Below are 16614 nucleotides of genomic sequence, written 5' to 3'. Positions count from 1 at the left end.
TAAGTCAAATAGACTCAATGTTGAAACTGAGCTCTTTATCCTTTTGTCAAATAATTTCTTTGACTCTCTTTCCTTTATGTGGGGAAAAAAAACTATTCCCTATTTGTAAGGATTATTGGGAAGATTAAATAGGAAATCTTTATATGTTTATAATCACAGTAAGTAAAATTCTCAGATGTTATTCTTTCTGATTTTTTACCAATTGAATAAGCCCAAATAAAGTAAGTAGATTTTAATGAGAGGTATCATGGGACAGGGGAAACACATGATCAGTTGGACTTCATCTACAATCCTGTCTTTATTTTCTTACTTTCACATATATGACCCTCAAATAGTGTGCAGCTGGTGAGCAAAACAAGTAATTAACCAAAATTTACAAAGTTGAGTGAAACTATTCCTAGTATTGGCTAACCTCTCTGGATGAAACATAAGATGGGAAATTTGAGTCTTTTAGGTTACTATTCCACTATGTTCATTAAGACAGTCTCAGAAGAGTAATAAATATAATAGTAGCATAAAATATATATACATATAATTAATATCCAGTTTATTCCCAGTGAATGAGGACTTCATTAAATGTGATAAAAATCGTTTCCTTGTATATCTAAAAAGCGCTGTTATTATACACTTTGAAAATCTTTTTTGGCTGTAGTTCAATCTAAACTTGTCAAAAGTCAGGAGTAAGCTCTCCATCATCATCATCATCAATTTTCTTAAGTTCTAGAAACAATATCATACACATGTGTAATTTAAACTTTTTTGACTATGCTAAATTTGAGAACAATTTAGCTGTCACAGCAGGAATTATGGGTAATATAAAATGAAAAAATGAGAACAATGACATACCATTATTACTGATAAGTATAGTCTAAAATTAGCTGATGTAGTGATTTCAGGTTTGAATGCACAGCTGTACCTTATACCTCTGAGAATTGTTTGCCAGGATCCAGTTTCAAGAGTTCAGCTTTAGCAATCACTTTTTGCAAACTTCATTATCTATTAAGATTTATTTTTTCCCTATATCAATTTTGAATCTAGGAACTCTAATAAGGTAACATTAAAAGATTTTATTCATTAGTAAATATTCAAATTTTAATATATTAATTACTATTGAATTAGACAATGTTTTTGAAAGTAATTTGCTAAGTATTCTATAAAGTAATACACGGTGTCTCACACAGTAGGTGCTCAAAACATGTTTTTCAATAAGTGAAAAATGTATTCCTCTGCCTTTCTTTCTTTAATTTCTTTCGCATATATATTGAGCAATGCTTTCTTTCTCTCCAGCTCCCCAATATTCCTACCATGATGAACACTGGCTTACAACTAAGATGAAATTAAGTGTTTTTTATGAAAAATAAAAATTTTCCCTCAAAGAATTATTAAAACTTAAGAACTTGCACATATTCAAATATGCAGAAATTTGTATATATTTTAAAGAAGTAAGTGTCATCTTTCCTCCTACTCAAGTTCACTGTCAGGTTAAGACTGCAAGGGATAGTATATTCTCTGGAAAAAAACACTGCATGGAGATGAGAGCTACTAGAATTAGATGCAGAATCTGAAGGTTTAATTTACAAAGGAGTTAGAAAGCTGGTTATATTGGGAGATGAAACTGAAAAGTATTTGAACATTTAGAAACTTAAGTGGCAGAGGAATAAAGAAGTAGAATAAGTAGCACAAGGCAGTTAAGCTGTGTTGGGCGCAGACCAAAAGATCTGATGATTAAACTTGTAACTCAGATGACAGTGAGTTAGAATCTACATATTGTTGGTTGGCTCATATTCTGTGGCATCCCATCCGGACAAATATTACAGACCAATTTCTCATGGTAGGTGACTCTCTTGGGTACTGATGTAATGGGAGGATTCCTGGTTTTACATTAGAATCTCTAGTTCTGCTGTGTGTACGGGTGACTTTACCCGACTTATCGATCCAATTTGATCTTAATTTCTTCATAGTTACGTATTTTTTAAACATTCTGTTTGTTTTGGCGGTGGTGGGCCTTCCTTGCTTTGCAGGCTTCCCCTGTTGCCGTGGGCAGGGGCTGCGCTGGCGGTGCGGGGTGCGGCTTCTTGCTGTGGGCGCGTCTCTTGCTGGAGAGCCCGGCTCTCGGGCACGTGGGCCTCGGTGGTCGCCGGGGAGCTCGGTGGGCGCCCCGGCCTCTAGCCCCTCAGCAGTGTGGGGCGCAGGCTTAGTTGCTCCCCGGCAAGTGGGATCTCCCTGGACCAGGGTCACACCTGTGTCTCCTGCATTAGCATGCAGATTCTTTACCACCTAGCCACCAGGGAAGCCCGATTCTTCATATTTAAATGGATAACAAAAGGACTCAACAATACCTCGTGGTACAGATGTTGTAATAGTAATGTGAAATTGGTCTACTGTTGATAATGTATATCAAAAAAGAGAAAAATATGTAGTTCTCTGGTGAATGCAAAGCATCAAGTTTTAGAATTTTTTTTTTTTAAAGTTATGTGGGTTTTTAATTCTTTTGGCCCAAACCCTTTGAGTCAAAAGCAGAGATTGATTCTTTAATTAAATTTTATGTAATATATGGGAAATAGGTTACCTTTAATTAAATTCCTCTGAGGATATTTCTTCAGAGACTAGGGCAAGATCCTAAATTCACTTTGTGGAAAGTACTGTTTAATTATTAAAATGTAAAGTATTTTGAATCAATTTAAAATTGCCCCCAAAGATTCTTGTCCTATTAAAACAATATTTGGGAAAGGAGAGTTAAGTATCAGTTAAATTATGTAAAACCTTCCACAGAAATAGATGAAGTTAATAAACAGTTTAATTTAAGTCAATATATACCTCAGTATTGAACTGCATTATATCCTGATGCTGGGAAAGATTGCAGGCAAAAGGGAAAGAGGCAGCGGAGGATAAGATGGTTAGATAGCGTCACTGACTCAATGGACATGAATTTGAGCAAACTCCAGGAGATAATGAAGGACAGGGATGCCTGAAATGCTGCAAAACATACATTAAGACACAAGTTAATGACTGAGCAGCAAGAACAAATAGCCAAAAGAAGTTTAAGATACAGGCATATATGCTTTCCTTGGGAGCTCTATATGTGAGAAAAGCAATACATTGTTTCAGAATGAAGAAAGCAGAGTAATGGAAACCAGCTAGTCTCATATTGTATTCATTTCACAGTGACTAAGGGAGGAGACAGAAAAAGCAGACTCCTCCGCTAACAACAGCTTGACAGGAACAACCAATTGAGGGGAAGATTGGCTGTACCAGCACTGTGACGGTTCAACCCCACATTGGGGAGGGCATGGGCAAGGGTGAAATTCCAGGACGAGAAATCCTGGAAGTGCTGATGTAAAGGGTGAGGACAGAACTTATTTTACGAAAAAGTGGCCCAATAAGAGGATACTGTGGATGCTAACTGGGACTTGTGCAGTGGCAAAGAAGTTCTTCTGAGATTTACACTTTATATTGATGTCTCATTTACTATAAATTTTTAGTATATGTTCTGCCAAAGCAAGCACCACCATAAATTTCTGACACTCTCCATGGCCTCCTGGCGGCTCAGTGTTAAAGAATTTGCCTGCCAGTGGAGGAGCCACAGGAGACGCGGGTTCGATCCTGGGTGGGGAAGATCCTCTGGGGAAGGACATGGCAACCCACTGCAGTATTCTTGCCTGGGAAATCCCAAGGACGGAGGAGCCTGGAGGGGTATGGTCCATGGGGTCACAAAGAGTCGCTCATGACTGAAGCGATTGAGCTCATGTTGATCACAAGGTGCCTTTCAGCTCTCGTGTTTCTGTGGCTTTAAGAAGTATGATGTTGATATTTATGCTAACATTCTTGTAAAGATTTTATTTTGTTTAAAAGAAATAAAATAGGTAACCTGATTGAATGTTTCTAAGTCTGACCATTTGTTTTGGGGTCTTTAACCTGAATTTCCATGCTGGGCTTCCCAGGTGGCACCCAGCTGTCAATGTAGGAGACATGGGTTCCAACTCTGAGTCAGGAAGATCTCCTTGAGTAGGAAATGGCAACCCACTCCAATATTCTTGCCTGGAAAATTCCATGGACAGAGGAGCCAGGCAGGCTACAGTCCATGGAGTTGCAGAATCAGACGTAACTGAGCGACTGAACACACGCATAGTAAAATGACAGGGAAAGGAGTAGGACCACACCTGAGATCCAGAGTAAACATCATGGAGAAAATTAAACCTTCCTGTAGGCTGGGTTATAGATAAGGTTTTACAAAACACTTAAACAATTCCACTCTTACAAATAAAATTTGGAATGATGTTTTAATGCTATTGCTGTTGTTTTTCAAATTTCCTACTTACAACCCCAAGGAGTAGGTCAATTTTTTTCATACTATTGTCATGACAGAGAGATCAACTTTTTCAAAATGCATCACAAGATAAAAATCACATCCTAGTTGAAGAGCAATGTTGGAAACTACTATATTAGACTTGCTTTTTTCTAATATTTATTTATTTGGCTGCACAAGGTCAGTAGTGGGATGCAGGATTTTTAGTTGTGGCATGCAAACTCTTAGTTGCAGCATGTGGGGTTTAGTTCCCTGATCATGGACTGAATCCTGGTCCTCTGCACTGGGAGCTCAGAGTCTTAACCACTGGACCACCAGCAAAGTCCCTGGACTTTCACTTAATAGCAAAACATTTGATTAACCCATGTGATGGGATTTTATTTGATATTCTATAAACTTACTAGAGGGCTTTCCCAGTGGCTCGGTGGTAAAGAATCCATGTGCAAGGGGACAGCCACATGGGACTCAGGTTCCATCCCTGGGTTGGGAAGATCCCCTGGGGATGGGCATGGAAACCTACTCCTTATTCTTGCCTGGAGAATCCCATGGACAGAGGAGCCTGGTGGGCTACAGTCCATATCGTCACAAGAGTCAGACACAACTGAAGCAACTTAGCAGGCATGCACATGCGAACTAGGAAAGAGGATGGAGCTGAAGGTCAAGAGTTTTCCCCATTGTTCTGACACTCTGCTCACTCTCTATGGAGATGTACTGTGAAATTGATCTGTTTTTCAGAGTTGTGTGTTATACAGCGGCAATATTTCAAGTTCTTGTTGATATTGAGAACATACCTAAATCTTTTACAGAGCGTTCGTGCATGCTAAGTCACTTCAGTCCTGTCTGATTCTGTGTGACCCTATGAACTGTAGCCCACCAGGCTTCCCTGTCCCTGGGATTTTCCAGGCAAGAATATTGGAGTGGGTTGCCATGCCCTCCTCCAGGAGATCTTCCTTATCCAGGGATCAAAACCATGTTTTTTATGTCTTCTGTCTAGGTAGGTGGGTTCTTTACCACTAGTGCCACCTGGGAAGCCAAAACTTTTTACAGTGTTCCATTGTTATTCACAGATTTGTTTTCCATGATTTCAGTTACCTATGATCAACTTTGGTCTGAAAATTTTAAATGGAAAATTCCAGAAGTAAACAATTCGTATTTTAAATTGAACAAAATTTTATGTAGCTGGATAAAATCTTGTACCATCCTGCTTCATTCCACTTGAGATTATTCCTTTGTCTGGCATATTCATGCTGTATATGTGAAGTAGACACTTAGAAGCCATCTCAGTTATCAGATCCATTGTGGTATCACAGTGCTCCTGTATTTTACTTAATAATGGTCCCAAAGCATAAGAGCAGTGATGCTGGCAATTCAGTCACAGTCCCTTACTGTGACTAACTTATAAATTAACTTTATCATAGCCAAGTCTGTATAGGAAAAAACAGTATGCATAGGGTTATGTACTGTCTGAGGTTTCACGCAAACATTTGAGTGTACGGGAATTTAATCCCTGCAGACAAGGGGAGACTACTGTGAATCCAATTATTCTCAAATCTCCCAAGGTTTATTTTATTAAAAATTCATCAAATTTTTTTCATACTTCCTAATATTTCAAAACACATTTTTCCTAGTTAAAATAGCTTTTTCTCCCAATAATAAAAATAACACCTATAAATCACGAAAAACTAACATAATATTAAAAAGTAAAATAAACTGAAGATTATCATGGCTAGTTGTTGGTGAATATAGATATCTCCCTATAAAATTGCATAGACAGATATTATTAATGTAAAATTTACACTGTCATGCTGTATATCTATATCTATCTATCTATCTCTCTCTATATATATATTTTATAGCCCATGTTTTTATTAAATTATATGACAAAAACATCTGTCATGCCAATAAATAAAGATCTATATTGTAGATACCTAGTTCATAGTTTGGCCATAATACTTTATCCATTCATATATAGATGTACATTTAGTTTTCTCCCTAGTTTATTACTATTATAAAATTGACTTTGATTAACAATATACAGACACATATTTGTGTAAGTATCTGGTTATTGCCTCTAAATATATTCCAGGAAGTAGGGTTGCTAAATTGCTGCTGCTGCTGCTAAGTTGCTTCAGTCGTGTCCGGCTCTGTGCGACCCCATAGACGGCAGCCCATCAGGCTCCCCCGACCCTGGGATTCTCCAGACAAGAACACTGGAGTGGGTTGCCAATGTCTTCTCTGGTTGCTAAATAGAGGGATATATTATTTTAAATAACTTTGATACAGAAAGTGTATACTCAACATAGCAACCAATAGAGAATGAAAACATTTCTTTACACCCATTCTCTCTAGACTTTCTAACAGACCTTGTTGTTCTTTTCCAATACCTTTTCGAATATTCCAAAACCTTATTGGCATTAAAGGGGATCAGAATACTCCACCCTCCAAAAAAATGCCATTTTGTCATAAGGATTATTTTGAGTCCAAGGCAATTGAAAAACAGCAAACAGAAGCTTGCTGCCCTCCACCCTTCTGCCTGAAAGAAGGACATAAATTTCCCCTTATGAAGGTAATATACATTTCCATGTGTAAAAATGTTCCCTCTCCCATAACAGGAAGACCTAAGATAGCACTAAAATGAGTCTGTAGGATACCTCTTGCTAAACAACCCTTACTTACCATACATTTCCTAGTCATCTTCCGCAACTTATTGCTCTTTTTTTCTTTTTTTAACACAAACTTCTAGCACACTTTATTGATTTAGGGACCAAACAAGGCAGCATTTGGACAGTTAAGAAAATACCTCCTTGAAAAATGATACATCCCAGTGCTGTTGAGTGATGTCAGTCACATGATTTGAGGATGAAAAGGACAATCTTTGGATGATGTTGCTTAGGATACTTGCTCATTTGTTAAAAAGGGTCCTTTCGCATGACGTGGATGGAAGAAGGCAGGAGTGTAGGATTGTGATGTACGCTGGGTGGCTGCTGTGAGCTTACCCATGAGGGCAGGTGGGCTGGCAAATCAGTGGTGAGTTGGGAGGGAGAGACATCAGCCTGGCCCACCTGATGCCAGTAAACTGGATTAGCTGAGCCACTGTCCCCAGGAACACACTCTGTGTCCCTTTCAAATGTGAAGATGATGTTTTGATCTCAGGCTATGGGGAACCAGGGTTAGTAGTCAACTTCCGCCCTGATCCAAGCTGCAAGGCAACAGTGTGACTTCCCGCACACCTGGGTTGGCAGGAGGCTATGACAAAAGCTGAAGTCTTAGGGCATTGGCTTTGTGAAATACTGTCACCAGTCCAGAGTAAAGGAAAATGTGATTCCTTAGAAATAATACTACATCTCTGTTTCTACCTATACCATCCAGTTAGTGTTTTTAAAAATTAATTTTCCCCTTTGTCTATACATTTTAAGACTCTGGCTTCATGTGAAAGAAATTGCTTCACCGCAGCACTGATGCTCTTCCCATCTTGCACCCTCTATCTCCTCCCCTCCAGCCTTACCCTGACCACCCTCCCCTCTGCCCAGCACCTACGGGCAGGGACCAGGCCATGCGGTGATGAGCAGTGATGTGGTCTTGCCTGGCCTTCTGTTTCTGGGATGTGGCTTTGGACAAGGCTGCTAGGATGCTGCAAACAGGACATCACGGGTCTGGGATGTGTGGATGGCAGAGCGGAGCCTCTTTACTGTCTTACTCCACCAATGGGAGGTCTCAGTGTGGTAGGTCTCGGGGTGGATTTTCAGGTCTTTCTTATTATCATCTGATCGGCAGATCAAGGGTTCCTCTGTGATACCATCTTTCATGGACGCCTTAAGGGGGTTGAACTCCTTGTGTAGGAATGGCCACTCTGGGGCCTTCCTGTGAGTCTCTGGATCAGCAGAGAGCCTGGGATGCTGAACTCAATCACAGAGTCAAGCTTCTCTTTCCTCTTCTCCATGAGGTCACCAAGCCTTTCTGCCTGCCTCACAGTCTGAGGGAAGCCATCTAGAAGAATACCATTTCTACATGGAGAGATCTCCCAATTCTTCTCAATGAGCTCTGTGACCAGCTCACCAGTTTTCCAGCATCTATAGTTGCCTGCAGCTTTTCTCCCAGTTCTGAGCCAGAAGACCCTTAGCATGTCCCCAGTAGCCAAATGGCAGAAACAGAAGTTTTCAGTAGATTTGGGTGCCTGGGAACGCTTGCCGGCTCCAGGTGGCCCGGATGCCTTGGGACACTCTTGAGTTGGTGCCGCCGCCTCAGGCACGTTGGTGGCCTCCGAAGCCTCTCACTGCTCATCCCGCACCCATGTTGCTCTTTTTAAAATGATAGATAAGCCCTCAGTCTAACCACTTCTTTGGGTTTTCACTTCTTTTCTGTAGAGTCTCCATGTACATAAAATATGTATGCCTTTCTCCTCTTAAACTGTCTTTTGCCAGTTTAATTTGCATGTCTCAAATACAGAACCTAAAAGCATAGAGGAAAACGTTCTCATTCCTTTTAGCATAAAATACCTTCTTGTGTATGGTGTCATAAAGTTGGAAACGGTATTAAAGTTGAAAAAATTTAAACAGTTCTCAAAATAAATTTCACAATATCTTGCTTATAGTAGAGAATGACTATCTATAAATAGCTCTCAGATAGCTGTTATTCCAGCCCAGCAAAGTAAGATCCCCAAAGCTCATAAGGAGTAAGAAATGATTGCTTCCGTCTTTCTTATCTTCTTCCCTTCCTCTCTCCCTCCTCTTTCTGTCTTCTATTCTGTTGAAAACCCCAACTGAAAACATACTTGATCCCTCAGTTTTCTTAGGTGCTGGAACTTAAAGTATGCATGTCTCTCTCTAGGAGTTTATAAATGATGGTGTGCAGACAACTGCAATAAAACAAATGGTCTTGATAATACTGACTTCCTAATGGTGTAATTTCATAGGTGCCAAAAAGGCTTTCCCATTGAGGAGTATTTCCTGGTGAAATGAGCAAAGTCTTTGGAGTTAGACGCCTGTGCTTGTTCAGTTGTGTCTGACTCTTTGTGACTTCATGGACTCTAGCCCACCAGGCTCCTCTGTCCATGGAAGTTTCTAGGCAAGAATACTGGAGTGGGTTGCATTTCCTCCTCCAGGTGATCATCCCGACCCAGGGATGGAATCCTCGTCTCTTGCATCTTCTGCACTGGCAGGTGGGTTCCTTCCCACTGCTCCACCCGGAGAATTAGATGAGTGTGAGTTTAAAGTTTGTCTCTTCCTCTTGTCAACAGAGGCAAGCCTCTTAACTCTTGCTAAACCTCAAGGTCCTCATTTGCAAATTAATCATGACTCAGAAATTCTTTGAGAATTAAAGATTTTTTAAATCACATAGCCCAGGTTTTGCATTTGGTAAATATTTTTTTCATTCTTTATTATTACTTGAAGTTTCACAATAAAAACTACAGAAGGTTAGGGCTGGTAGAATTTACTTTTAAAGAAAACCAAGTTTTGGTTCATCATGTTAAAGCTAAAAACAACAGCAAGACAAAATTTCAAAAAAAAATATGAGGCTTAGAATGGGCAAAGATATATAGTGATTAGTTCAGGGTTACGCAAGTTGAAAGTAAAGGACTCACTTACATGAGATCAATTCTTTAAGACTTTATCCCCTTTCAAAATTCAAATTACCTCAGAGAGAGATAACATCCTGAGTCTGGTTATCAGTTATCATTTACTGCTACTGTTTATAGACCCATTAAAGCATTTCCTGAGATAATCATAACTTTTATATTTCATATAAAATCAGGGACTATAGATAAAGGTGAAACAAATCACATACTCTGAGGGGGGGGCGGGAAATAGCAGGAAGAGGGTCCATGTCATTCACCAACAGAGAGAGGGAGAGTCTCTGCTAGGCATTTTCCTGTGGTATTGGATTTCCGTTTTTTTTTTTTGTTTTTACTCTTTTGATAATATGAGATAGATGACATTATCTCCATTTTAAGAAAAGATCTGAAGTTCGGTGAGAAATTTGGTGATGAGCAACAGAATCTGTTCTCAGAAGTATATTAGCTTGACTTCAAATCCCATGGTAGTCCCAATGTAGCATAATGTCTTCAGCCAAGTCTGGCTTCCTAAGTAACAGCTCTAAAGTGAAAGTGAAAGTGTTAAGTCACTCAGTCCTGTCTGACTCTCTGAGACCCCATGGACTGTGGCCTGCCAGGCTCCAGTGTCCATGGAATTCTCCAGGCAAGAATACTGAAGTAAGGTCAACCTTGTTGCTCCACCCAGCTTGTAGTCCCAACATAACTTGATAGGCATTTTTGGGGGGAATCTAGAACAAAGTGACTCCTTTGATAGAAAGGATCATACTCAGAAGAAAACAGGAGCTTAAGTTTAAAACAAAATTAGAAAAAACTTAATTAGACCTAATAGTTAAGAAAAGGGCTTCCCTTGTGGCTCAGCTAGTAAAGAATCTAACTGCAATGTGGGAGACCTGGGTTTGATCCCTGGGTTGGGCAGATCCCCTGGAGAAGGGAAAGGCTACCCACTCCAGTATTCTGGCCTGGAGAATTCCATGGACTGTATAATCCATGGGGTTGCAAAGAGTCGGAGGTGACCGAGTGACTTTCACTTCACTTAAGAAAAAAGCAGACTATATATATTTACTCTTACAACTATCAGATCAGAAGTTTTGCCTCCCAAATCTCTTCTGTCTTCTTTGTCATTAATAGAGACACACTTCTTGGGGTTTATCATAACAATCATTCTTAAATTTATGTAGCACTTGATACTTTGCAGCACTTTGCATTTCTTTGTTAGCACCTCTAGTTTCACTGACAATCTCCATAGACAAGACAGGAAGGCAATTGAGGCTTTTTATTTTCCAGGCTTCCAGATCTGGTTAGAGTTTTAGGAAGCATGGTAGAGAGGATGAAAGCAAAGTGGAGGGGACTTGGGGGCATGACACAGGCAGTTAAAAGGGCAGTCTGTCTCCTATATCGATTTCTTACAGTGAACCTTGTTGGGATGAATGAGTAGGAGAAAATCTAGATAGGCTCTACACTTAGGCCTTAGTAACCCAAGTGTTTGCTCTGTTCAACTTCATTGTAAAAGAGTATTGTTTATTTTGTGATTACACCTGTGAAGTAAACATAATCATAATCATTAGTCACAGTCGTAGATTGAACAGATATTTTTTCATGTGGGGAGGACACAGAGAAACAAAGTGATTCCCAATTCCCGGAAGGTGGTAACGATCAGCAATAGCTCAAGTTCATCTTATTTACCTTGTAACTTGGTGCATCAGACCAAGTAAATTACTGCATGCTTGTAGAAGACTGTGTTACTTTTCAGTAACACCTTTTATATATACTTTTTATATCCTGATTTGTTCCTGAAAGTGAAAGTCTCTCAGTTTTGTCTGACTCTCTGAGACCCCATACACTATACAGTCCATGGAATTCTCCAGGGCAAAATACTGGAGTGGGTAGCCTTTCCCATCTCCAGGGGATCTCCCCAACCCAGGGATCGAACCCAGGTCTCCTGCATTGTATGTGGATTCTTTATCAGCTGAGCCACAAGGGAAGCCCAGTTTGTTTCCTATGGTACTACAAATGTGAAGGGTTATATACCTTTGTCTATTGAACCCATCCATATTCATATGACTTTCTTTGACCAATAAAATTTTGTCAGATGTGACATGTGGCATTCCATGAAATTGCTTTAGGAACTGGTATTTGGTTCATAACTATCTCTGTTTTCTCTGCATCTGCGATCAGGGAAGAATAAGGTGAATGAAATCTCTGTCAAACTGGTCAATGAGTGTCCACAGTCAGCAGAACACTCTTATGAGTCGGCCACAGAACCCTCTTATGCATATGAAATAATAGTGTGAGTAAAACACTTATTGTTTCAAGCTGTTGAGCTTTCAGGCTATTTATCATTGCAGCATAACCTCACGAATCCTGACAGAGTGTCTAAGTAATATTTCCTGAATAAATGAATAACAACCTAATTCCATGGACAGAGGAACCCAGTGGGCTATAGTCCGTGGGGTTGCAAAGAGTTGAAAATGACTGAGTGACTAACACACCACACACTCACACACACAACCTTTCTTAAATGTCTAATATTCACAGTTGACTCGCTATTTGCTATAAGAAGTTAAAAGTTGAATGCTACATTTTGCAAATAATTTATAAATATACTTAGAAAGCATAATTTATAAATTATGAATTATAATCCTATCTTGTGCTCAGGAACAGTTTCATTGAGTTGTTACTAGGCAACAGGGTTTTTGTAAGGTTACAATAAGCATGTGAAAGGAAAGGAATTAATTTACTAATTCTTTGAATATTTACTGAGTGCCTACCATGAGTCAGACGTTTTGTTTAACATTTCCCATTATTCAAACATATAATACATGAGCCTGTTGAGCAGTTATTTTTTAATTTTTGTAGGGAGCTGCCAGGTGAATTCAATCCTAGCATTTAGGGAAGAGACTGTATTTTAATCCATTCCATTGTTTCTCTCCCCCAAGGAGGATAAATGCCTACTGTGAGACATTTACACTTAAAGACACTCTGATTATTAAGACAAAGTTGATAGCTATAATGTAAGTGGAGAGGATCTTTAAAGTTTATACATCCACCGCTAAGGGCCAGCCCGTTCCTTTTCAGAGCAGAAGTTTATTGAATCAAGACGTCAGAAAAAGTCAAGGCTGGGAAGAATCAGAGGACACATCATTGATTATGAGGCTTGGGGAAAAGGAAAGCTCTGGTCCTGAGTGGAACTGAAGAAGCAGAGGAGCACAGCTGCAGGAAAATAGATAATGTGGACCAATTAAGGCGTTTTGAAAATTTCAGCTTCCAAGACTGGATGCTGTTGAGCTGAGCAGGAGAATGGAAATTGCTTTTCCTTAGAATTGGGGGAGGGGGGTAAATAATTCTGTTAAAAGTAAAGATGAGCAAAGTGAGCAAGGGATTTGTGTTGGAAGTGACCCTGGAAAGCCCTCAGATATCTCTGATTGAGAAACTTGTGTAGTGAGCCCTCATGAACTGGCCAGGCTCACGTAAGCAAACAGGTTTTTGTGGTCATCCCTGCAACGAAAGACAACATCGCCCTCACAAAGTATGATGTATAGGATCTTTGTAGGAAATCCACTTGAGAAGATTAGTTATTTGGGTAATTATCAGAATATTTTAGGTAAAGCTATATAACAGGATAACAAAAAGCCATGGAGAAGCCATTTAAATTATCTGGAGATTCTCACTGCCTTTGATTCTGTCTTCATCTCCTCCATGAAGGATAGATAACAACTGTACACACTCTATTCAACTGATTGTAAATTCTACCCACTCTTCTCAGCCTATTTTAAGTTTTGCCTCCTTTAAGGATCTTGCCTGCTGCCTTAAACTGGGTATAATTTCTTTCAGTAAACAATTGTAAAATTTGAAATATAACTTATCATGGATGCCCTTTACAACTGCATGGAAAGTCCAAAGATACTAGAACCATCGTCTTACTGTATCCCACACAGAGCTTAGCATGGTGCTGTGTATAAAATAAGTGCTTCATTAATATTAATTGGCTTTAACTTATGTTTTGTTTATAAGATTATAAATTTAAGGTTGTGAGAAATTTCTTTGGCTAATATATGATGGAGTTTCTTAAAAAAATGGAAATGTAGTAATATGTGATGGTCAAAATTTAAACCTACAAGTGGTACTTTTTGAGTTTCAATGATACATACTGCTCAGTTCAATCACTCAGTCATGTCTGACTCTGTGATCCCATGAACTGCAGCAAGCCAGGCTTCCCTGTCTATCACCAACTCCTGGAGTTTGCTCAAACTCATGTCCATCGAGTTGGTAATGCCAACCAACCATCTTAGCCTCTGTTGTCGCCTTCTCCTCCTGCCTTCAATCTTTTCCAGCATCAGGGTATTTTCCAATGAGTTGGCTCTTTGCATCAGGTGGCCAAAGTATTGGGGCTTCAGCTTCAGCTGAATACTAAATCCTAAATCCTTCCTTTAGGATTGATTGGTTTGACCTCCTTGCAGTCCAAGGGACTCTCAAGAGTCTTCTCCAACATCACAGTTCAAAAGCATCAATTCTTCAGCATTCAGCTTTCTTTATGGTCCAACTCTCACATCCATACATGACCACTGGAAAAGTCATAGCTTTGACTATACAGACTTTATCAGTAAAGTAATGTCTCTGCTTTTTAATATGCTGTGTAGGTTTGTCTTTTCTTCCAAGCTTTTCTTCCAAGGAGCAAACATCTTTTAATTTCATAGATGCAGTAACCATCTGCAGTGATTTTGGAGCCCAAGAAAATAAAGTCTGTCACTGTTTCCATTGTTTCCCCATCTATTTGCCAGGAAGTGATGGGACCAGATGCCATGATCTTAGTTTTCTGAATATTGAGTTTTAAGCCAGTTCCTTCACTCTCCTCTTTCATGTTCATCAAGAGGCTCTTTAGTTCCTCTTTGCTTTCTGCCATAAGGGTGGTGTCACCTGCATATCTGAGGTTATTGGTATTTCTCCTGGCAATCTTGAGTCAAGCTTGTGCTTCATCCAGCCCAGCATTTTGCAAGATGTACTCTTCATGTAAGTTAAAAAAAGCTTTGATATACTCCTTTCCTGATTTGGAACCAGTATGGTGTTCCATGTCTGGTTCTAACTGTTGCTTCTTGACCTGCATACAGGTTTCTCAGGAGGTAGGTAAGGTGGTCTGGTATTCCCATCACTTTAAGAATATTCCACAGTTTGTTGTGATCCACACAGTCAAAGGATTTAGTGTAGTCAATGAAGTGGAATTAGATGTTTTTCAGGAATTCTCTTGTTTTTCTATGATCCAATGTCTGTTGGCAATTTGATCTCTAGTTCCTCTGCCTTTTCTAAATCCAGTTTCAATCTCTAGAAGTTCTTGGTTCACATACTTACCATTGAAGCCTAGCTTGGGGAATTTTGAGCACTACTTTCTAGTGTGTGAGATGAGTGCAATCATGTTAGTTTGAGCATTCTTTGGCATTGAATTCTTTGGCATTCTTTCTTTGAGATTGGAAGGAAAACTGACATTTTCCAGTCCTATGGCCACTCCTGAGTTTTCCAAATTTGCTGGCATACTGAGGGCAGCACTTTCACAGCATCATCTTTTAGGATTTGAAACAGGACAACTGGAATTCCATCAGCTCCATTAGCTTTGTCTGTCATGATGCTTCCTAAGGCCCAGTTGACTTCAGGCTCCAGGATGTCTGGCTCTAGGTAAGTTATCACACCATCGTGTTTATTTGGATCATGAAGATTTTTTGTGTGTTGTTCTTCTATGTATTCTTGCCACCTCTTCTTAACATTTTCTGCTTCTGTTAGGCCCATACCATTTCTGTCCTTTATTGTGCCCATCTTTGCATGAAATATTCCCTTATTATCTTTAATTTTCTTGAAGAGATCAGTCTTTTCCATTCTCTTGCTTTCCTCTATTTCTTTGCATTGATCACTGAGAAAGGCTTTGTTATCTCTCCTTGCTATTCTTTGAAACTCTGCATTCAAATGGGCACATCTTTCCTTTTCTCCTTTTCTTTTTGCTTCCTCTCTCTTCACAGCTATTTGTAAGGCTTCCTCAGACAACCATTTTGCCTTTTTTACATTTCTTCTTTGTGGGGATGGTTTTGATTATCACCTCCTGTACGATGTCATAAACCTCCATCCATAGTTCTTCAGGCACTCTATCAGATCTAATCCCTTGAATCTATTTGCCACTTCCACTGTATAATTGTAAGGGATTTGATTTAGGTTATACCTGAATAGTCTAGTGGTTTTCCCTACTTTCTTCAATTTAAGTCTGAATTTGGCAATAAGGAATTCATGATCTAAGCCACAGTCAGCTCCTGGTCTTGTTTTTTTGCTGAGTGTATAGAGCTTCTCCATCTTTGGCTGCAAAGAATATAATCAATCTGATTTTGGTGTTGACCATCTGGTGATGTCCATGTGTAGAGTTGTCTCTTGTGTTGTTGGAAGACGGTGTTTGCTATGACCAGTGCGTTCTCTTGGCAAAACTCTATTAGCCTTTGCACTGCTTCATTTTGTACTCCAAGGTCAAACTTGCCTGTTATATGTATCTCCTGACTCCCTACTTTTGCATTCCAGTCCCCTATGATGAAAATGACATCTTTTTGTGTGTGTGTTACTTTTAGAAGTTCTTGTAGATATATACTGCTAGAGATTTCTTTTTTAGGTAGCTATTTTTTCATTAGAAATTTTATTTTCAGAAACAAAAATCAGCCTCTAGAAAATGCTCATCAGCCTTTAAAATGATGACTTTAGTCTCTTTGCCAATGTTTATCTGTATACAAAAGAA

General features: G+C 39.4%; 1 pseudogene; it reads right to left on the bottom strand.

Annotated features, from left to right (window-relative positions):
• Window positions 1-667: 667 nt before the first annotated feature.
• LOC110142349 (adenylate kinase 2, mitochondrial-like) lies at window positions 668-15470 on the bottom strand (annotated as a pseudogene).
• Between the last annotated feature and the right edge of the window lie 1144 nt (window positions 15471-16614).

Source organism: Odocoileus virginianus, chromosome 28 (genome assembly GCF_023699985.2).
Source record: "Odocoileus virginianus isolate 20LAN1187 ecotype Illinois chromosome 28, Ovbor_1.2, whole genome shotgun sequence".
In the NCBI taxonomy this organism is placed as follows: Eukaryota; Metazoa; Chordata; class Mammalia; order Artiodactyla; family Cervidae; genus Odocoileus; species Odocoileus virginianus.
This window is presented reverse-complemented; position numbering and strand designations above follow the sequence as displayed.